The sequence below is a fragment of the Anomaloglossus baeobatrachus genome, unplaced genomic scaffold, assembly GCF_048569485.1.
Source record: "Anomaloglossus baeobatrachus isolate aAnoBae1 unplaced genomic scaffold, aAnoBae1.hap1 Scaffold_160, whole genome shotgun sequence".
In the NCBI taxonomy this organism is placed as follows: domain Eukaryota; kingdom Metazoa; phylum Chordata; class Amphibia; order Anura; family Aromobatidae; genus Anomaloglossus; species Anomaloglossus baeobatrachus.
The window spans coordinates 236,969-261,725 of NW_027441930.1; the positions used below are offsets into that span (position 1 = coordinate 236,969).

The 24,757-nt window shown below is 41.2% G+C and overlaps 1 protein-coding gene across 1 annotated transcript in view; it reads right to left on the reverse strand.

The window, feature by feature from the left end:
• The window catches only part of LOC142260680 (exocyst complex component 6B-like), a 296,256-nt gene that overhangs the window by 41,407 nt on the left and 230,092 nt on the right, over nt 1-24,757 (reverse strand).

Genomic DNA, 24,757 nt, shown 5'->3' on the forward strand with positions numbered 1-24,757 from the left:
CAGGACCCCGCACAATACAGTCCACTGTACAGAGACATCACAGGACCCCGCACAATACAGACCACTGTACAGACACCTCACAGGACCCCGCACAATACAGACTACTGTACAGACACCTCACAGGACCCCGCACAATACAGACCACTGTACAGACACCTCACAGGACCCCGCACAATACAGACCACTGTACAGAGACATCACAGGACCCCGCACAATACAGACCACTGTACAGAGACATCACAGGACCCCGCACAATACAGACCACTGTACAGAGACATCACAGGACCCCGCACAATACAGATCACTGTACAGACACCTCACAGGACCCCGCACAATACAGACCACTGTACAGACACCTCACAGGACCCCGCACAATACAGACCACTGTACAGACACCTCACAGGACCCCGCACAATACAGACCACTGTACAGAGACATCATAGGATGACGGACAAAACAGAGTGTAATTCGGACACTTCAATAGTGTCTTGAACATATGGACCACTGTATGGACACCACATAGGACCCTATAATAAATCTCAGCCACTATGGTACTGAGCAGTGCCGGGCATACGTCAGCAGCGTGGAGCCTTGCTGTGCACACTGACAGCGCCGGTGCTGGAGTGAAGGGTGGATGATGTGTGTAAATATCTGTGTGCACATGTTGTGCAGTGCACGCTGAGTCAGGCCGTGCCTCCGTCTTCACCTCTATGTGAACCTACCGTCACCCAGATCTGACCCTGCGCCTGCTCCCGACACGCAGCTACTGATTCATAATAAAGGGCAAATGATCCGGGACTTTCTAGGAGGCGAGGACGGGATTTACATACAGGGAAGGAATATTAATCTGTGGCTGAGAACAAACAGGCGCAGCGCTTCCTAAGTGACACTGAGCACACAAGCGATAACGCCGGCTAAATATAGAGCCATATAGAGAAGGAGCGCGGCTTAGCACCTACATATCTGTGTGCTAGTGCCCTCTGTTATCAGCGATTCCGGTGACCTTCTACCTAAAATACACCGGAGATCAGCAATCTGGTCACAAAAACAAGAAAGTCTGATATCCTGCATCAAAAAGCAAAAAAATTATAAAAGTTCATTGTGTAATTGTGTCACAAAAGATCAGAGGTTCTGGAATATTATATGGGGGGACCGAAGGGGGTCTCCAGACCTCAAGCCACAAGTGCCAGGACACAAGCGCCCACTATTGTGCATGAGCGTGTATACGGCGGGGCCCTACAGAGCGGAAACATGGTATGAATGAGCAGAGAACTTCTGCTGATTAGACCCGGACCTCGCTGGTATACATTGCTCCTGGGGGGCTGTGGCTGCAATATCTACATCCAGGATGACGCTCCTGTCCTGGGTCACTTGAAATGTGCATGAGCGTGCATACGGCGGGGCCCTACAGAGCGGAAGCATGGTATGAATGAGCAGAGAACTTCTGCTGATTAGACCCGGACCCCATTAGTATACATTGCTCCTGGGGGGCTGTGGCTGCAATATCTACATCCAGGATGTTATGCTCCTGCCCTAGGTCACTTGAAATGTGCATGAACGTGCATACGGCGGGGCCCTACAGAGTGGAAGCATGGTATGAATGAGCAGAGAACGTCTGCTGATTAGACCCAACCCCATTGGTATACATTGCTCCTGGGGGGCTGTGGCTGCAATATCTACATCCAGGATATGACGCTCCTGTCCTGGGTGACTTCAAATGTGCACGAGCGTGCATATGGCGTGGTCCTATAGAGCCGAACGCTTGGTATGAATGAACAGAGAACTTCTGCGGATTAGACCCGGACCCCACTGGTATACATTGCTCCTGGGGGGCAGTGGCTGCAATATGTACAATATCTACATCCAGGATGCAACGTTCCTGCCCTGGGAGACTTAAATGTGCAAGAAAATGCAAAATACATAAAGTCCACCTGGAAAAGACGATTTCTGGCCAAAGTCCAATTTGGAACCGATCAGCGCTATGGTTCCAATAGATGCATGATGTGCACAGGAGGTGCAGCGGGCGGTCACACTGCCGGTATGGGGCAGAGATGTGCAGGTCTGGAGGACACAGCAGACTCCTCCGCTATTTGCACACTGATGAGTGGTGGTATGAAAGCATCCAGGAATAATAAGTGTAGGGAGGGATGGCGGAGGGACAGTGATGAGTGAGGGGCGCAGTGACACCAGCTCACCAGGGCCGCTCATGTCCACACTGCACAGGCCCCCGCTGACCTTTACTGCTCCAGTCGAGGAGGCAGCGCTGAGGGAGACAACAAAATAGCCCCGAGTCCTGGCGGAGACTGAAAAGGTGAAGACGAGGGAGCAGCGGCCCGGCCCGAAAACGTCAAAACACACGTCAAATATTACATTCCTGGAGCTGCACCTATGTAATCCACGCCAAGCCAGGAATGTGGGGACTGTGATGTGGCCATACGTACCGCCATACCGTGCACTCCACACAGTCACAAAGGGAGCCACTCACTGAGCGGACAGCCCGCCATGTACTGTATAACACTATATCATACCTACAACCGGTATAACCTGGGCATCTCCTGTATATAATTATATATGTACAGCCGGTATAACCTGGGCATCTCCTGTATATAATTATATATGTACAGCTGGTATAACCTGGGCATCTCCTGTATATAATTATATATGTACAGCCGGTATAACCTGGGCATCTCCTGTATATAATTATATATGTACAGCTGGTATAACCTGGGCATCTCCTGTATATAATTATATATGTACAGCCGGTATAACCTGGGTATCTCCTGTATATAATTATATATGTACAGCTGGTATAACCTGGGCATCTCCTGTATATAATTATCTATGTACAGCTGGTGTAACCTGGGCATCTCCTGTATATAATTATATATGTACAGCCGGTATAACCTGGGTATCTCCTGTATATAATTATATATGTACAGCTGGTATAACCCGGGCCTCTCCTGTATATAATTATATATGTACATCTGGTATAACCTGGCATCTCCTGTATATAATTATATATGTACAGCCGGTATAACCTGGGCATCTCCTGTATATAATTATATATGTACAGCTGGTATAACCTGGGTATCTCCTGTATATAATTATATTTGTACAGCCGGTATAACCTGGGTATCTCCTGTATATAATTATATATGTACAGCTGGTATAACCTGGGCATCTCCTGTATATAATTATATATGTACAGCTGGTATAACCTGGGCATCTCCTGTATATAATTATATATGTACAGCTGGTATAACCTGGGCATCTCCTGTATATAATTATATATGTACAGCTGGTATAACCTGGGCATCTCCTGTATATAATTATATATGTACAGCTGGTATAACCTGGGCATCTCCTGTATATAATTATATATGTACAGCCGGTATAACCTGGGCATCTCCTGTATATAATTATATATGTACAGCTGGTATAACCTGGGCATCTCCTGTATATAATTATATATGTACAGCTGGTATAACCTGGGCATCTCCTGTATATAATTATATATGTACAGCTGGTATAACCTGGACATCTCCTGTATATAATTATATATGTACAGCTGGTATAACCTGGGTATCTCCTGTATATAATTATATATGTACAGCTGGTATAACCTGGACATCTCCTGTATATAATTATATATGTACAGCTGGTATAACCTGGGCATCTCCTGTATATAATTATATATGTACAGCTGGTATAACCTGGGCATCTCCTGTATATAATTATATTTGTACAGCCGGTATAACCTGGGCATCTCCTGTATATAATTATATATGTACAGCTGGTATAACCTGGGCATCTCCTGTATATAATTATATATATACAGCTGGTATAACCTGGGCATCTCCTGTATATAATTATATATGTACAGCTGGTATAACCTGGGTATCTCCTGTATATAATTATATATGTACAGCTGGTATAACCTGGGCATCTCCTGTATATAATTATATATGTACAGCCGGTATAACCTGGGCATCTCCTGTATATAATTATATATGTACATCTGGTATAACCTGGGCATCTCCTGTATATACAGTATATATGTATAGCCGGTATAACCTGGGTATCTCCTGTATATAATTATATTTGTACAGCCGGTATAACCTGGGTATCTCCTGTATATAATTATATATATATACAGCTGGTATAACCTGGGTATCTCCTGTATATAATTATATATGTACAGCTGGTATAACCTGGGTATCTCCTGTATATAATTATATATATACAGCCGGTATAACCTGGGTATCTCCTGTATATAATTATATATGTACAGCCGGTATAACCTGGGTATCTCCTGTATATAATTATATATGTACAGCTGGTATAACCTGGGTATCTCCTGTATATAATTATATATGTACAGCTGGTATAACCTGGGTATCTCCTGTATATAATTATATATGTACAGCTGGTATAACCTGGGCATCTCCTGTATATAATTATATATGTACAGCCAGTATAACCTGGGCATCTCCTGTATATAATTATATATGTACAGCCGGTATAACCTGGGTATCTCCTGTATATAATTATATATGTACAGCCGGTATAACCTGGGCATCTCCTGTATATAATTATATATGTACAGCTGGTATAACCTGGGTATCTCCTGTATATAATTATATATGTACAGCTGGTATAACCTGGGCATCTCCTGTATATAATTATATATGTACAGCCAGTATAACCTGGGCATCTCCTGTATATAATTATATATGTACAGCTGGTATAACCTGGGTATCTCCTGTATATAATTATATACAGTTAGGTCCAGAAATATTTGGACAGTGACACAAGTTTTGTTATTTTAGCTGTTTACAAAAACATGTTCAGAAATACAATTCTATATATAATATGGGCTGAAAGTGCACACTCCCAGCTGCAATATGAGAGTTTTCACATCCAAATCGGAGAAAGGGTTTAGGAATCATAGCTCTGTAATGCATAGCCTCCTCTTTTTCAAGGGACCAAAAGTAATTGGACAAGGGACTCTAAGGGCTGCAATTAACTCTGAAGGCGTCTCCCTCATTAACCTGTAATCGATGAAGTGGTTAAAAGGTCTGGGGTTGATTACAGGTGTGTGGTTTTGCATTTGGAAGCTGTTGCTGTGACCAGACAACATGTGGTCTAAGGAACTCTCAATTGAGGTGAAGCAGAACATCCTGAGGCTGAAAAAAAAGAAAAAATCCATCAGAGAGATAGCAGACATGCTTGGAGTAGCAAAATCAACAGTCGGGTACATTCTGAGAAAAAAGGAATTGACTGGTGAGCTTGGGAACTCAAAAAGGCCTGGGCGTCCACAGATGACAACAGTGGTGGATGATCGCCGCATACTTTCTTTGGTGAAGAAGAACCCGTTCACAACATCAACTGAAGTCCAGAACACTCTCAGTGAAGTAGGTGTATCTGTCTCTAAGTCAACAGTAAAGAGAAGACTCCATGAAAGTAAATACAAAGGGTTCACATCTAGATGCAAACCATTCATCAATTCCAAAAATAGACAGGCCAGAGTTACATTTGCTGAAAAACACCTCATGAAGCCAGCTCAGTTCTGGAAAAGTATTCTATGGACAGATGAGACAAAGATCAACCTGTACCAGAATGATGGGAAGAAAAAAGTGTGGAGAAGAAAGGGAACGGCACATGATCCAAGGCACACCACATCCTCTGTAAAACATGGTGGAGGCAACGTGATGGCATGGGCATGCATGGCTTTCAATGGCACTGGGTCACTTGTGTTTATTGATGACATAACAGCAGACAAGAGTAGCCGGATGAATTCTGAAGTGTACCGGGATATACTTTCAGCCCAGATTCAGCCAAATGCCGCAAAGTTGATCGGACGGCGCTTCATAGTACAGATGGACAATGACCCCAAGCATACAGCCAAAGCTACCCAGGAGTTCATGAGTGCAAAGAAGTGGAACATTCTGCAATGGCCAAGTCAATCACCAGATCTTAACCCAATTGAGCATGCATTTCACTTGCTCAAATCCAGACTTAAGACGGAAAGACCCACAAACAAGCAAGACCTGAAGGCTGCGGCTGTAAAGGCCTGGCAAAGCATTAAGAAGGAGGAAACCCAGCGTTTGGTGATGTCCATGGGTTCCAGACTTAAGGCAGTGATTGCCTCAAAAGGATTCGCAACAAAATATTGAAAATAAAAATATTTTGTTTGGGTTTGGTTTATTTGTCCAATTACTTTTGACCTCCTAAAATGTGGAGTGTTTGTAAAGAAATGTGACAATTCCTACAATTTCTATCAGATATTTTTGTTCAAACCTTCAAATTAAACGTTACAATCTGCACTTGAATTCTGTTGTAGAGGTTTCATTTCAAATCCAATGTGGTGGCCTGCAGAGCCCAACTCGCCAAAATTGTGTCACTGTCCCAATATTTCTGGACCTAACTGTATGTACAGCTGGTATAACCTGGGCATCTCCTGTATATAATTATATATGTACAGCCGGTATAACCTGGGTATCTCCTGTATATAATTATATATGTACAGCCGGTATAACCTGGGCATCTCCTGTATATAATTATATATGTACAGCCGGTATAACCTGGGCATCTCCTGTATATAATTATATATGTACAGATGGTATAACCTGGGCATCTCCTGTATATAATTATATATGTACAGATGGTATAACCTGGGCATCTCCTGTATATAATTATATATGTACAGCTGGTATAACCTGGGCATCTCCTGTATATAATTATATATATACAGCTGGTATAACCTGGACATCTCCTGTATATAATTATATATGTACAGCGGGTATAACCTGGGCATCTCCTGTATATAATTATATATGTACAGCCGGTATAACCTGGGCATCTCCTGTATATAATTATATATGTACAGCCGGTATAACCTGGGCATCTCCTGTATATAATTATATTTGTACAGCCGGTATAACCTGGGCATCTCCTGTATATAATTATATATGTACAGCCGGTATAACCTGGCCATCTCCTGTATATAATTATATATGTACAGCCGGTATAACCTGGGTATCTCCTGTATATAATTATATATGTACAGCCGGTATAACCTGGGCATCTCCTGTATATAATTATATATGTACAGCGGGTATAACCTGGGCATCTCCTGTATATAATTATATATGTACAGCCGGTATAACCTGGGCATCTCCTGTATATAATTATATATGTACAGCCGGTATAACCTGGGCATCTCCTGTATATAATTATATATGTACAGCCGGTATAACCTGGGCATCTCCTGTATATAATTATATATGTACAGCGGGTATAACCTGGGCATCTCCTGTATATAATTATATATGTACAGCGGGTATAACCTGGGCATCTCCTGTATATAATTATATATGTACAGCTGGTATAACCTGGGCATCTCCTGTATATAATTATATATGTACAGCTGGTATAACCTGGGCATCTCCTGTATATAATTATATATGTACAGCTGGTATAACCTGGGTATCTCCTGTATATAATTATATATGTACAGCCGGTATAACCTGGGCATCTCCTGTATATAATTATATATGTACAGCTGGTATAACCTGGGCATCTCCTGTATATAATTATATATGTACAGCTGGTATAACCCGGGCATCTCCTGTATATAATTATATATGTACAGCTGGTATAACCCGGGCATCTCCTGTATATAATTATATATGTACAGCTGGTATAACCTGGCCATCTCCTGTATATAATTATATATGTACAGCTGGTATAACCTGGGCATCTCCTGTATATAATTATATATGTACAGCTGGTATAACCTGGACATCTCCTGTATATAATTATATATGTACAGCTGGTATAACCTGGCCATCTCCTGTATATAATTATATATGTACAGCTGGTATAACCTGGGCATCTCCTGTATATAATTATATATGTACAGCCGGTATAACCTGGGCATCTCCTGTATATAATTATATATGTACAGCTGGTATAACCCGGGCATCTCCTGTATATAATTATATATGTACAGCCGGTATAACCTGGACATCTCCTGTATATAATTATATATGTACAGCCGGTATAACCTGGACATCTCCTGTATATAATTATATATGTACAGCCGGTATAACCTGGGCATCTCCTGTATATAATTATATATGTACAGCCGGTATAACCTGGGCATCTCCTGTATATAATTATATATGTACAGCTGGTATAACCTGGGCATCTCCTGTATATAATTATATATGTACAGCTGGTATAACCTGGGCATCTCCTGTATATAATTATATATGTACAGCTAGTATAACCTGGGCATCTCCTGTATATAATTATATATGTACAGCTGGTATAACCTGGGCATCTCCTGTATATAATTATATATGTACAGCCGGTATAACCTGGACATCTCCTGTATATAATTATATATGTACAGCTGGTATAACCTGGGCATCTCCTGTATATAATTATATATGTACAGCCGATATAACCCGGGCATCTCCTGTATATAATTATATATGTACAGCTGGTATAACCTGGGCATCTCCTGTAAATAATTATATATGTACAGCTGGTATAACCTGGGCATCTCCTGTATATAATTATATATGTACAGCCGGTATAACCTGGGTATCTCCTGTATATAATTATATATGTACAGCTGGTATAACCTGGGCATCTCCTGTATATAATTATATATGTACAGCCGGTATAACCTGGGCATCTCCTGTATATAATTATATATATACAGCTGGTATAACCTGGGTATCTCCTGTATATAATTATATATGTACAGCTGGTATAACCTGGGTATCTACTGTATATAATTATATATGTACAGCTGGTATAACCTAGGTATCTCCTGTATATAATTATATATGTACAGCTGGTATAACCTGGGCATCTCCTGTATATAATTATATATGTACAGCCGGTATCACCTGGCCATCTCCCGTATATAATTATATATGTACAGCTAGTATAACCTGTGCATCTCCTGTATATAATTATATATGTACAGCTGGTATAACCCGGGCATCTCCTGTATATAATTATATATGTACAGCTGGTATAACCTGTGCATCTCCTGTATATAATTGTATATGTACAGCTGGTATAACCTGTGCATCTCCTGTATATAATTATATATGTACAGCTGGTATAACCCGGGCATCTCCTGTATATAATTATATATGTACAGCCGGTATAACCTGGACATCTCCTGTATATAATTATATATGTACAGCCGGTATAACCCGGGCATCTCCTGTATATAATTATATATGTACAGCCGGTATAACCTGGGCATCTCCTGTATATAATTATATATGTATAGCCGGTATAACCTGGGCATCTCCTGTATATAATTATATATGTACAGCCGGTATAACCTGGGCATCTCCTGTATATAATTATATATGTACAGCTGGTATAACCTGGGCATCTCCTGTATATAATTATATATGTACAGCTGGTATAACCTGGGCATCTCCTGTATATAATTATATATGTACAGCCGGTATAACCCGGGCATCTCCTGTATATAATTATATATGTACAGCTGGTATAACCTGGGCATCTCCTGTATATAATTATATATGTACAGCTGGTATAACCTGGGCATCTCCTGTATATAATTATATATGTACAGCCGGTATAACCTGGGCATCTCCTGTATATAATTATATATGTACAGCCGGTATAACCTGGGCCTCTCCTGTATATAATTATACATGTACAGCCGGTATAACCTGGGCATCTCCTGTATATAATTATATATGTACAGCTGGTATCACCTGGCCATCTCCCGTATATAATTATATATGTACAGCTAGTATAACCTGTGCATCTCCTGTATATAATTCTATATGTACAGCTGGTATAACCTGGGGATCTCCTGTATATAATTATATATGCACAGCTGGTATCACCTGGCCATCTCCCGTATATATGTACAGCTAGTATAACCTGTGCATCTCCCGTATATAATTATATATGTACAGCTAGTATAACCTGTGCATCTCCTGTATATAATTATATATGTACAGCCGGTATAACCTGGGCATCTCCTGTATATAATTATATATGTACAGCTAGTATAACCTGTGCATCTCCTGTATATAATTATATATGTACAGCTGGTATAACCTGGACATCTCCTGTATATAATTATATATGTACAGCTGGTATAACCTGGACATCTCCTGTATATAATTATATATGTACAGCTGGTATAACCTGGACATCTCCTGTATATAATTATATATGTACAGCTGGTATAACCTGGACATCTCCTGTATATAGTTATATATGTACAGCCGGTATAACCTGGCTATCTCCTGTATATAATTATATATGTACAGCTGGTATAACCTGGACATCTCCTGTATATAATTATATATGTACAGCTGGTATAACCTGGACATCTCCTGTATATAATTATATATGTACAGCTGGTATAACCTGGCCATCTCCCGTATATAATTATATATGTACAGCTGGTATAACCTGGACATCTCCTGTATATAATTATATATGTACAGCTGGTATAACCTGGACATCTCCTGTATATAATTATATATGTACAGCTGGTATAACCTGGACATCTCCTGTATATAATTATATATGTACAGCTGGTATAACCTGGACATCTCCTGTATATAATTATATATGTACAGCTGGTATCACCTGGCCATCTCCCGTATATAATTATATATGTACAGCTGGTATAACCTGTGCATCTCCTGTATATAATTATATATGTACAGCTGGTATAACCTGGGGATCTCCTGTATATAATTATATATGCACAGCTGGTATCACCTGGCCATCTCCCGTATATATGTACAGCTAGTATAACCTGTGCATCTCCCGTATATAATTATATATGTACAGCTAGTATAACCTGTGCATCTCCTGTATATAATTATATATGTACAGCCGGTATAACCTGGGCATCTCCTGTATATAATTATATATGTACAGCTAGTATAACCTGTGCATCTCCTGTATATAATTATATATGTACAGCTGGTATAACCTGGACATCTCCTGTATATAATTATATATGTACAGCTGGTATAACCTGGACATCTCCTGTATATAATTATATATGTACAGCTGGTATAACCTGGACATCTCCTGTATATAATTATATATGTACAGCTGGTATAACCTGGACATCTCCTGTATATAGTTATATATGTACAGCCGGTATAACCTGGCTATCTCCTGTATATAATTATATATGTACAGCTGGTATAACCTGGACATCTCCTGTATATAATTATATATGTACAGCTGGTATAACCTGGACATCTCCTGTATATAATTATATATGTACAGCTGGTATAACCTGGACATCTCCTGTATATAATTATATATGTACAGCTGGTATAACCTGGACATCTCCTGTATATAATTATATATGTACAGCCGGTATAACCCGGGCATCTCCTGTATATAATTATATATGTACAGCTGGTATAACCTGGACATCTCCTGTATATAATTATATATGTACAGCTGGTATAACCTGGACATCTCCTGTATATAATTATATATGTACAGCTGGTATAACCTGGACATCTCCTGTATATAATTATATATGTACAGCTGGTATAACCTGGACATCTCCTGTATATAATTATATATGTACAGCCGGTATAACCCGGGCATCTCCTGTATATAATTATATATGTACAGCTGGTATAACCTGGACATCTCCTGTATATAATTATATATGTACAGCTGGTATAACCTGGGCCTCTCCTGTATATAATTATATATGTACAGCTGGTATAACCTGGTCATCTCCTGTATATAATTATATATGTACAGCTGGTATAACCTGTGCATCTCCTGTATATAATTATATATGTACAGCTGGTATAACCTGGGCATCTCCTGTATATAATTATATATGTACAGCCGGTATAACCTGGGCATCTCCTGTATATAATTATGTATGTACAGCTGGTATAACCTGGGCATCTCCTGTATATAATTATATATGTACAGCCGGTATAACCTGGGAATCTCCTGTATATAATTATATATGTACAGCCGGTATAACCTGGGCATCTCCTGTATATAATTATGTATGTACAGCTGGTATAACCTGGGCATCTCCTGTATATAATTATATATGTACAGCCGGTATAACCTGGGCATCTCCTGTATATAATTATATATGTACAGCTGGTATAACCTGGGCATCTCCTGTATATAATTATATATGTACAGCTGGTATAACCTGGGCATCTCCTGTATATAATTATATATGTACAGCGGGTATAACCTGGGCATCTCCTGTATATAATTATATATGTACAGCCGGTATAACCTGGGAATCTCCTGTATATAATTATATATGTACAGCTGGTATAACCTGGGCATCTCCTGTATATAATTATATATGTACAGCTGGTATAACCTGGGCATCTCCTGTATATAATTATATATGTACAGCTGGTATAACCTGGGCATCTCCTGTATATAATTATATATGTACAGCCAGTATAACCTGGGCATCTCCTGTATATAATTATATATGTACAGCTGGTATAACCTGGACACCTCCTGTATATAATTATATATGTACAGCTGGTATAACCTGGACATCTCCTGTATATAATTATATATGTACAGCTGGTATAACCTGGACATCTCCTGTATATAATTATATATGTACAGCTGGTATAACCTGGACATCTCCTGTATATAATTATATATGTACAGCCGGTATAACCTGGGCATCTCCTGTATATAATTATATATGTACAGCAGGTATAACCTGGGCATCTCCTGTATATAATTATATATGTACAGCTGGTATAACCTGGGCATCTCCTGTATATAATTATATATGTACAGCTGGTATAACCTGGGCATCTCCTGTATATAATTATATATGTACAGCTGGTATAACCTGGGCATCTCCTGTATATAAATATATATGTACAGCTGGTATAACCTGGGCATCTCCTGTATATAATTATATATGTACAGGTGGTATAACCTGGACACCTCCTGTATATAATTATATATGTACAGCCGGTATAACCTGGGCATCTCCTGTATATAATTAGACATGCACAGGCTTGTGGATCTGTCCCATTAGCCATCATGTCCCCAGAGGTGATGTGTGATATTTAGGTAATATATGGAGTGGGGCACATTCTGATATTTGTTAGCAGAGTTCATTCTGGTTACAGCGGGCGGTGGAGGGGCCAGGATTAGGCCGGGGAACGAGCGCTGCTCTATGTCAGATTAAACTCTGGATGGCCTCGTATGTGTAATGCTTCATACACTGTCACCGTGCACAGAGGGAGCAGCAGGACGGAGCGCTCCGCACTATACCAGCACTGCTCCTCGGGGATGACTGCAGGGTTACAGGAGCCTAATATGGTGACCCAACACATCATTCAGTGATAAACAGAACATAAAAGAGCCTCCTACCTACAGAACACACCATCTCACAGCAAGAACAGATGAAAAATATACATAGGGGCAGTATTATAGTAGTTATATTCCTGTACATAGGAGCAGTATTATAGTAGTTATATTCTTGTACATAGGGGCAGTATTATAGTAGTTATATTCTTGTACATAGGGGCAGTATTATAGTAGTTATATTCTTGTACATAGGGGGCAGTATTATAGTAGTTATATTCCTGTACATAGGAGCAGTATTATAGTAGTTATATTCCTGTACATAGGAGCAGTATTATAGTAGTTATATTCTTGTATATAGGGGGCAGTATTATAGTAGTTATATTCTTGTACATAGGGGCAGTATTATAGTAGTTATATTCTTGTACATAGGGGGCAGTATTATAGTAGTTATATTCCTGTACATAGGGGCAGTATTATAGTAGTTATATTCTTGTACATAGGGGGCAGTATTATAGTAGTTATATTCCTGTACATAGGAGCAGTATTATAGTAGTTATATTCCTGTACATAGGAGCAGTATTATAGTAGTTATATTCTTGTATATAGGGGGCAGTATTATAGTAGTTATATTCTTGTACATAGGGGCAGTATTATAGTAGTTATATTCTTGTACATAGGGGGCAGTATTATAGTAGTTATATTCCTGTACATAGGAGCAGTATTATAGTAGTTATATTCCTGTACATAGAAGCAGTATTATAGTAGTTATATTCTTGTATATAGGGGCAGTATTATAGTAGTTATATTCCTGTACATAGGAGCAGTATTATAGTAGTTATATTCTTGTACATAGAGAGCAGTATTATAGTAGTTATATTCTGGTACATAGGGGGCAGTATTATAGTAGTTATATTCTTGTATATAGGAGCAGTATTATAGTAGTTATATTCTTGTACATAGGGGCAGTATTATAGTAGTTATATTCTTCTACATAGGGAGCAGTATTATAGTAGTTATATTCTTGTACATAGGGAGCAGTATTATAGTAGTCATATTCTGGTACATAGGGAGCAGTATTATAGTAGTTATATTCTTCTACATAGGAGCAGTATTATAGTAGTTATATTCTTGTACATAGGGAGCAGTATTATAGTAGTTATATTCTTGTACATAGGGAGCAGTATTATAGTAGTTATATTCTGGTACATAGGGGGCAGTATTATAGTAGTTATATTCTTGTATATAGGAGCAGTATTATAGTAGTTATATTCTTGTACATAGGGGGCAGTATTATAGTAGTTATATTCTTCTACATAGGAGCAGTATTATAGTAGTTATATTCTTGTACATAGGAGCAGTATTATAGTAGTTATATTCTTCTACATAGGAGCAGTATTATAGTAGTTATATTCTGGTACATAGGGGGCAGTATTATAGTAGTTATATTCTTGTATATAGGAGCAGTATTATAGTAGTTATATTCTTGTACATAGGGGCAGTATTATAGTAGTTATATTCTTCTACATAGGGAGCAGTATTATAGTAGTTATATTCTTGTACATAGGGAGCAGTATTATAGTAGTCATATTCTTGTACATAGGGAGCAGTATTATAGTAGTCATATTCTGGTACATAGGGAGCAGTATTATAGTAGTTATATTCTTGTATATAGGAGCAGTATTATAGTAGTTATATTCTTGTACATAGGGGGCAGTATTATAGTAGTTATATTCTTCTACATAGGGGCAGTATTATAGTAGTTATATTCTTGTACATAGGAGCAGTATTATAGTAGTTTTATTCTTGTACATAGAGGCAGTATTATAGTAGTTATATTCTTGTACATAGAGGCAGTATTATAGTAGTTATATTCTTGTACATAGGGGCAGTATTATAGTAGTTATATTCTTGTACATAGGGGCAGTATTATAGTAGTTATATTCTTCTACATAGGAGCAGTATTATAGTAGTTATATTCTGGTACATAGGGGGCAGTATTATAGTAGTTATATTCTTGTATATAGGAGCAGTATTATAGTAGTTATATTCTTGTACATAGGAGCAGTATTATAGTAGTTATATTCTTCTACATAGGGGGCAGTATTATAGTAGTTATATTCTTCTACATAGGGGCAGTATTATAGTAGTTATATTCTTCTACATAGGAGCAGTATTATAGTAGTTATATTCTGGTACATAGGGGGCAGTATTATAGTAGTTATATTCTTGTATATAGGAGCAGTATTATAGTAGTTATATTCTTGTACATAGGAGCAGTATTATAGTAGTTATATTCTTCTACATAGGGGGCAGTATTATAGTAGTTATATTCTTCTACATAGGAGCAGTATTATAGTAGTTATATTCTTGTACATAGGAGCAGTATTATAGTAGTTATATTCTTGTACATAGGGGGCAGTATTATAGTAGTTATATTCTTCTACATAGGAGCAGTATTATAGTAGTTATATTCTTGTACATAGGGGGCAGTATTATAGTAGTTATATTCTTGTACATAGGGGCAGTATTATAGTAGTTATATTCTTGTACATAGGGGCAGTATTATAGTAGTTATATTCTTGTACATAGGGGCAGTATTATAGTCGTTATATTCTTGTACATAGGGGCGGTATTATAGTAGTTATATTCTTGTATATAGGGGGCAGTATTATAGTAGTTATATTCTTGTACATAGGAGCAGTATTATAGTAGTTATATTCTTGTACATAGGGAGCAGTATTATAGTAGTTATATTCTTGTATATAGGGAGCAGTATTATAGTAGTTATATTCTTGTATATAGGAACAGTATTATAGTAGTTATATTCTTGTACATAGGGAGCAGTATTATAGTAGTCATATTCTGGTACATAGGGAGCAGTATTATAGTAGTTATATTCTTGTATATAGGAGCAGTATTATAGTAGTTATAGTCTTGTACATAGGAGCAGTATTATAGTAGTTATATTCTTGTACATAGGAGCAGTATTATAGTAGTTATATTCTTGTACATAGGGGCAGTATTATAGTAGTTATAATCTTGTACATAGGGGCAGTATTATAGTAGTTATAATCTTGTACATAGGGGCAGTATTATAGTAGTTATATTCTTGTACATAGGGGGCAGTATTATAGTAGTTATATTCTTCTACATAGGAGCAGTATTATAGTAGTTATATTCTTGAACATAGGGGCAGTATTATAGTAGTTATATTCTTGTATATAGGAGCAGTATTATAGTAGTTATGTTCTTGTACATAGGGGGTAGTATTATAGTAGTTATATTCTTGTACATAGAGGCAGTATTATAGTAGTTATAATCTTGTACATAGGGGCAGTATTATAGTAGTTATATTCTTGTACATAGGGGGCAGTATTATAGTAGTTATATTCTTCTACATAGGAGCAGTATTATAGTAGTTATATTCTTGTACATAGGGGCAGTATTATAGTAGTTATATTCTTGTATATAGGAGCAGTATTATAGTAGTTATGTTCTTGTACATAGGGGCAGTATTATAGTAGTTATATTCTTCTACATAGGAGCAGTATTATAGTAGTTATATTCTTCTACATAGGGGCAGTATTATAGTAGTTATATTCTTGTACATAGGGGCAGTATTATAGTAGTTATATTCTTGTATATAGGAGCAGTATTATAGTAGTTATATTCTTGTACATAGGGGCAGTATTATAGTAGTTATATTCTTCTACATAGGAGCAGTATTATAGTAGTTATATTCTTGTACATAGGGGCGGTATTATAGTAATTATATTCTTGTATATAGGAGCAGTATTATAGTAGTTATATTCTTGTACATAGGGGGTAGTATTATAGTAGTTATATTCTTGTATATAGGAGCAGTATTATAGTAGTTATATTCTTGTACATAGGGGGCAGTATTATAGTAGTTATATTCTTGTATATAGAGGCAGTATTATAGTAGTTATATTCTTGTACATAGGGGCGGTATTATAGTAGTTATATTCTTGTATATAGGAGCAGTATTATAGTAGTTATATTCTTGTACATAGGGGCAGTATTATAGTAGTTATATTCTTGTATATAGGGGTAGTATTATAGTAGTTATATTCTTGTACATAGGAGCAGTATTATAGTAGTTATATTCTTGTACATAGGGGCAGTATTATAGTAGTTATATTCTTGTACATAGGGGCAGTATTATAGTAGTTATATTCTTGTACATAGGGGACAGTATTATAGTAGTTATATTCTTGTACATAGGGGCAGTATTATAGTAGTTATATTCTTGTACATAGGAGCAGTATTATAGTAGTTATATTCTTGTACATAGGGGCAGTATTATAGTAGTTATATTCTTGTACATAGTGGCAGTATTATAGTAGTTATATTCTTGTACATAGGGGCAGTATTATAGTAGTTATATTCTTGTACATAGGGGGCAGTATTATAGTAGTTATATTCTTGTACATAGGAAGCAGTATGATAGTAGTTATATTCTTCTACATAGGAGCAGTATTATAGTAGTTATATTCTGGTACATAGGGGGCAGTATTATAGTAGTTATATTCTTGTATATAGGAGCAGTATTATAGTAGTTATATTCTTGTACATAGGGGGTAGTATTATAGTAGTTATATTCTTGTATATAGGAGCAGTATTATAGTAGTTATATTCTTGTACATAGGGGGTAGTATTATAGTAGTTATATTCTTGTACATAGGGGCAGTATTATAGCAGTTATATTCCTGAACATATGAGCAGTATTATAGTAGTTATATTCTTGTACATAGGGGCAGTATTATAGTAGTTATATTCTTGTACATAGGGGGTAGTATTATAGTAGTTATATTCTTGTATATAGGAGCAGTATTATAGTAGTTATATTCTTGTACACAGGGGCGGTATTACACTATATATGTGGCATACGTTGGGCGCTCCCGTCCTCGCCCGTCTCCATACATGGTGATTACTGGGTGTCAGGTGGTGCACCCTGCACATGTGCGATGGCTCCTAATTCGGCACAATCTGACACTTGCACAGCCGCCTTGCAGTGATATTCTCCAGCTCGCTCTCTATGCGTCGTGCTGTGCAGATGGCCGAGTTATTCTCCAGGAACTGTCAGAATAGAACTATTTATGGCAGTTGAAGTAGAAGTGGAAATCAGTGGACAGAGGTAACTGGAGACATCGGATCTCTTCCACGTGCGGTCACCTCTGGCGGCCTCTGCACAGCGCACTGCTCACAACCATTCATCAGACTGCCGCAGCGATCTGCTCATTTGCATGTCTCCAGTACGATGGAAGTAACAAGATGTGTCCACCGGGGGCACCCCGCTCCTTAATGGGGAGCCTCATACCCACTTGTTTTAAAATGGAAAGGGCTGATAACAGATGTGTGCTCTGCCGCCATGGACTGGGGTTTTATTAAATGGACTTGTCTTACCCAGACGCAGGGACATGAGTGTTACCTCTATTAAAGAGAAAACGAGGCATTATACAGAAGAGAAATCAGAAAACCTATAGAAAACGTACGGCGAAGACTGCGCATGTACGGCCGACCCCGTGCGGAGACGAGCAGAGGTGCTCTATACTGGTAACTAGTGATGAGCGGGCACTACCATGCTCAGGTGCTCAGTACTGGTAACTAGTGATGAGCGGGCACTACCATGCTCAGGTGCTCAGTACTGGTAACTAGTGATGAGCGGGCACTACCATGCTCAGGTGCTCAGTACTCGTAACTAGTGATGAGCGGGCACTACCATGCTCAGGTGCTCAGTACTGGTAACTAGTGATGAGCGGGCACTACCATGCTCGGGTGCTCAGTACTGGTAACTAGTGATGAGCGGGCACTACCATGCTCAGGTGCTCAGTACTGGTAACTAGTGATGAGCGGGCACTACCATGCTCGGGTGCTCAGTACTCGTAACTAGTGATGAGCGGGCACTACCATGCTCGGGTGCTCAGTACACGTAACTAGTGATGAGCAGGCACTACCATGCTCGGGTGCTCAGTACTGGTAACTAGTGATGAGCGGGCACTACCATGCTCGGGTGCTCAGTACTGGTAACTAGTGATGAGCGGGCACTACCATGCTCGGGTGCTCAGTACTGGTAACTAGTGATGAGCGGGCACTACCATGCTCAGGTGCTCTGTACTCGTAACTAGTGATTAGTGAGCGCTACCATGCTCAGGTGCTCTGTACTCGTAACTAGTGATGAGCGGGCACTACCATGCTCGGGTGATCAGTACTGGTAACTAGTGATGAGCGGGCACTACCATGCTCAGGTGCTCAGTACTGGTAACTAGTGATGAGTGAGCACTACCATGCTCAGGTGCTCAGTACTGGTAACTAGTGATGAGCGGGCACTACCATGCTCGGGTGCTCAGTACTGGTAACTAGTGATGAGCGGGCACTACCATGCTCAGGTGCTCAGTACTCGTAACTAGTGATGAGCGGGCACTACCATGCTCAGGTGCTCAGTACTGGTAACTAGTGATGAGCGGGCACTACCATGCTCGGGTGCTCAGTACTGGTAACTAGTGATGAGCGGGCACTACCATGCTCAGGTGCTCAGTACTGGTAACTAGTGATGAGCGGGCACTACCATGCTCAGGTGCTCAGTACTGGTAACTAGTGATGAGTGGGCACTACCATGCTCGGGTGCTCAGTACTGGTAACTAGTGATGAGCGGGCACTACCATGCTCAGGTGCTCAGTACTCGTAACTAGTGATGAGCGGGCACTACCATGCTCAGGTGCTCAGTACTCGTTGTGACGGGTTATGCAGGAGAGCAGTGAGGGACGCCAGGCCAAGGAACAATCCAAAGGGCTTTACTGGAACCACAAAGATAAAGCACCAAACATAAATATAGATCCTTAAAGTCTGCAAGGAGTCCACAACAAAACAAAAGATCCAGGGGCGCCTCCCGGTATTCCGATGCCAGGGAAAATAGGGCAATGGTCCTTATACGAGTTCCTTGAGTCCAACAGGGTGAACAACAAAACACAATCCCACGTGGCCACTGATCTCCAGTCTGTGACAGTCCATACAGAGGCTCTAGGATCCAGCCTCAGCTATAGATCCTAATCCTTCTCCAGCCGAGATCCAACTAACTGACCTAACATGGGTCTCATTGTTCTTTTCTCCTGGGATCAGCCCCTAAGGTGGGCAGAAGAGTCCAACTATGCCTGGACACTTGATACATGAATGGACTTTAGACTCCTGGCTCTGTCTTGTCTACCAAGTTGTGGATTGGAGAAGTCCCATGCTGAGAAGAAGAAACAATCCCTCATCAGTAGTACATACAGGACAGTCAAGGAGGGACAGACTATTACACCATGAGCACAGGCAGGGGAGGGACACACTGTTACAACCCCTTCCCGCCTCAATTTCTGTACGGACTAGTGACCTCAACAGGTCGCTTGTCAAGTACACGTAAAAATGCCGACCCTGACACAGGGCTCCTCTTACCTGGACAATCCGTCTGCATTTTGGTGTTGGCTGCCCCTTCTATATTGTAAAGTTATAGGGCTGCAGAGCCAGGCTCCATCGCAGTAAGCGTCCATTGTCCCCAGAGACTCTGTTCAGCCAGGTGAGGGGATTGTGATCAGTAACCACAGTGAATTCCCGTCCATACAGATACGGCCGTAGTTTCCTAAGGGCCCACACTACAGCCAGACATTCCTTCTCAACAGTTGCATAGGGCACGTCTCAGTCCAGCAGCTTCCTGCTGAGGTAGGCGATGGGGTGCTCGTCCCCAGCTGCATTCACCTGGCTGAGGACAGCTCCCAGTCCATAAGCAGAGGCGTTCGTCTGCACAATGAATCTCCTCTTGTAGTCTGGAGCAGCCAGGACAGGATCGCAGACCAGAGCGTCCTTCAGCCGGTTAAAAGCCTCATAACAGGCTGGAGTCCAGATCACCAGCCGGGGCATCGTTTTCTTTGTGAGGTCTGTAAGGGGCTTGGCCACAGAGCGGCTGTGAAGGCAGTTCGGGTGGCCTCATTTCCATTGATGGGTTGAACACGTCCACATCTGCTTCTCTCTTGGCTAGACTTCTGGTTATCGCACCGACAATGTGGCATTGAAGATTCCCCACATCATTGCCTAGGAGAATGTCTGCAGGAAGGCCGCTCATCACACCGATTATGCATTGTTTTACCCCAAAGCCATAATCCAGGGTCACACTCGTTCTTGGAATATATCTCCGAGTACCTCCAGCCAATTCAATGGCAATTCCTGGTCCCTGTTGAATTGCTTCTGGTTGAATTACTCGGGGATCTGCGATGGTGAGAAAAGCCCCAGTGTCACGAAAGCCAACACCTTTTTGGCCATCCAGCACGACCTCCTGTAGATGTTTATGCTGAAGATCATAAGAACGGGTGGCTGTGGCTCGCACCCCATAGACTCCTGGTAGGGAAGTCAACATATCAGAGTCACTTGGCAAATCATCAGGGCCTGAATCCAGCTCTTCTCCTGCTGAGGGTGTCTGTAGATAATGGACAGGCAAAGGTGGTCTGCAGCTGTTCTGCCTCCGAACACCTGGACAGTGAGCTTGCAGATGACCAGGCTGCCCACATTGATAACATCGGCGCTGCGTCTCACTCCTTCCAGTTTGCCTTCTGGAGAAGTGGGTAGGAGACCTTGGTGACTGATAGGGAGGTGCAGGTGCTGGAGGTGGTTGTCGATTTGGAGGATGACTCCACGGGATAGATGGGCATGTGGCCCGCAGATGTCCGGGATGCCCATAGCTATACCATCTTCGCTCTTCTACTTTCTCTCCTCGTCGCATTCCAGAAAATGTGGTAGAAACAACTGGAGGCACGTACACACGGGTATCCACATGAGGTGGTGATCTAGGTCGAGGAACATTAGGCACTGAAGGAGAAGGAACCTCTGGTGTTGGGGAGCTGGTCATTTTTGCTCCCTCTGCTAGCAGCTTCTTCCATTGAGGCTTGATAGTGAGCACCTCATCAGCTAGAGCAGCAGCTTGTTCCATTGTCTCTGGTCTCCTCTCACGCACCCATTCCCGGATGTCAGTGTGGCACTTGAAGTAAAACTGCTCTTTTAGGAGGACCTGGATGAACGTCTCCCAAGTTAAGGCTCCCTCTCCCTCCAGCCAGCGATGGCATACTTGTTTCAGTCTGTGGGCATACGTCTTGAAACACACTTCCCCATCACAGGCTAATGTACGGAACTGAGTCCTATAAGTATCTGGGGTCACGGCATAATGTTCCAGAATGGTCTGTTTTATCTCCCCATACTCACAATTCCACTGAGGGTCCATAGCTCTATAGGCATCGGCAGCTCCACCCTCCAAGAGGCCCACCAGGTGTCTGACTCGCTCTCTTTCTGGGACTTCCATTAATCGGCACTGATGCTCAAAGTCCTGGAAGAAGCCCTCAATGTCGCCTGCAGCTTCATTAAATGGCTTAAAGTCCTTGCGGGACACTCTGAAGAATTCCCTCATAGTGGGTGCTGGGGTTACAGTTTGTCTGGAGCCTCTAGCTGCTTCCACAGCAAACCTCCTCTCCAGCAATGCTGCCCTCTCTTGAGCTCTGCGAATGGCCTCCCTCTTATCTTCTATGGTGGCCTCATCTCCCAGCAGTGCCATCTCCTCCTCATACCACACAACCCATTGACTTTTTTGGGTATTTACCTCCAGCTCCCGTCTTTCCTCCCCTTGCTGTGGAAATTGTTCCTCGGTGCCATCTTGCAGGCAAGCTCCTTCCAAAGCCTCAATTAGTTGCTCCTTGGAGAGTCCTTTGTAGCCAACTCCTAATTCACGGGCCTTTGTTTTGAGGTTAGACATAGTCCAGTTCCTGTATCCTGAGGTTCTGGTTTCAGACGTTGATGGGCCGTTGTCCTCCATTCTTTCTGCTCTGATCCCAACACTGCCACCAGTTTGTGACGAGGTATGCGACAGAGCAGTGAGGGACGCCAGGCCAAGGAACAATCCAAAGGGCTTTATTGGAACCATAAAGATAAAGCACCAAACATAAATATAAATCCTTAAAGTCTGCAAGGAGTCCACAACAAAACAAAAGATCCAGGGGCACCTCCCGCTATTACAACGCCAGGGAAAATATGGCAATGGTCCTTATATGAGTTCCTTGAGTCCAACAGGGTGAACAACAAAACGCAATCCCACGTGGCCACTGATCTCCAGTCTGTAACAGTCCATACACAGGCCCTAGGATCCAGCCTCAGCTATAGATCCTAGTCCTTCTCCAGCCGAGATCCAACTAACTGACCTAACATGTTCTTCTCTCCTGGGATCAGCCCCTTAGGTGGGCAGAAGAGTCCAACTCTGCCTGGACATTTGATACATGAAATGACTTTAGACTGCTGGCTCTGTTCTGTTTACCAAGTTGTGGATTGGAGAAGTCCCATGCTGAGAAGAACAAAAAAATCTCCCACCAGTAGTACATACAGGACAGTCAAGGAGAGACAGACTATTACACCATGAGCCAAGGCGGGGGAGGGACACACTGTTATACCGCTCATCACTAGTTACGAGTACTGAGCACCCGAGCATGGTAGTGCCTACTCATCACTAGTTATGAGTACTGAGCACTCGAGCACGGTAGTGCCCTCATCACTAGTTACGAGTACTGAGCCCCTGAGCATGGTAATGCCCGCTCATCACTAGTTATGAGTACTGAGCACTCGAGCACGGTAGTGCCCTCATCACTAGTTACGAGTACTGAGCCCCTGAGCATGGTAGTGCCCGCTCATCACTAGTTATGAGTACTGAGCACTCGAGCACGGTAGTGCCCTCATCACTAGTTACGAGTACTGAGCCCCTGAGCATGGTAGTGCCCCGCTCATCACTATTGGTACTTTCTAGGGTAATACCGTTCTATGTACGGGGTCACGGGCTGTATACGCTTCTGTAATTTTCCAGTGTGATCAGATTTCTGCAGAGGAATGTGGATCGCTTTGTACCTGCGTGTGCTCTTTGCTGGTGAGCGAGGTGAGCGGGTCATGGAGGAGCCCTGGTGAAGCCCTGTAAGGGCAGAAATAGTTCACATTGTGACGGTTCAGGAGTACGGATCCCCTTGTTGTGCTCTTTAGGATTGCGCCCCCCACTCCGCTCATTAAATTCCCAGTGGAAAAATTCTACCCGCATCCACGTGACAAACATCGATCAAAGGCTCTCAAAAAATCCTCATGTTTTGTTTCCTTCCCCCAGACAGTATTGTAGGGCGCTCCGGAGTTCACCCCTTACCTCCTCACAGATGGGGCTGCGGTCTCCCCGTCATACGATGTTTATATAAGGGGCTGCCGGAGAGTGGCTTGTATACATTACGTATGCGCGGCTCGTCTGTGCACCAACACAGGAGCCTTTAATCCTCCGCCGACTGCAGGAGCCGTGACCTCACTCACCACTGTG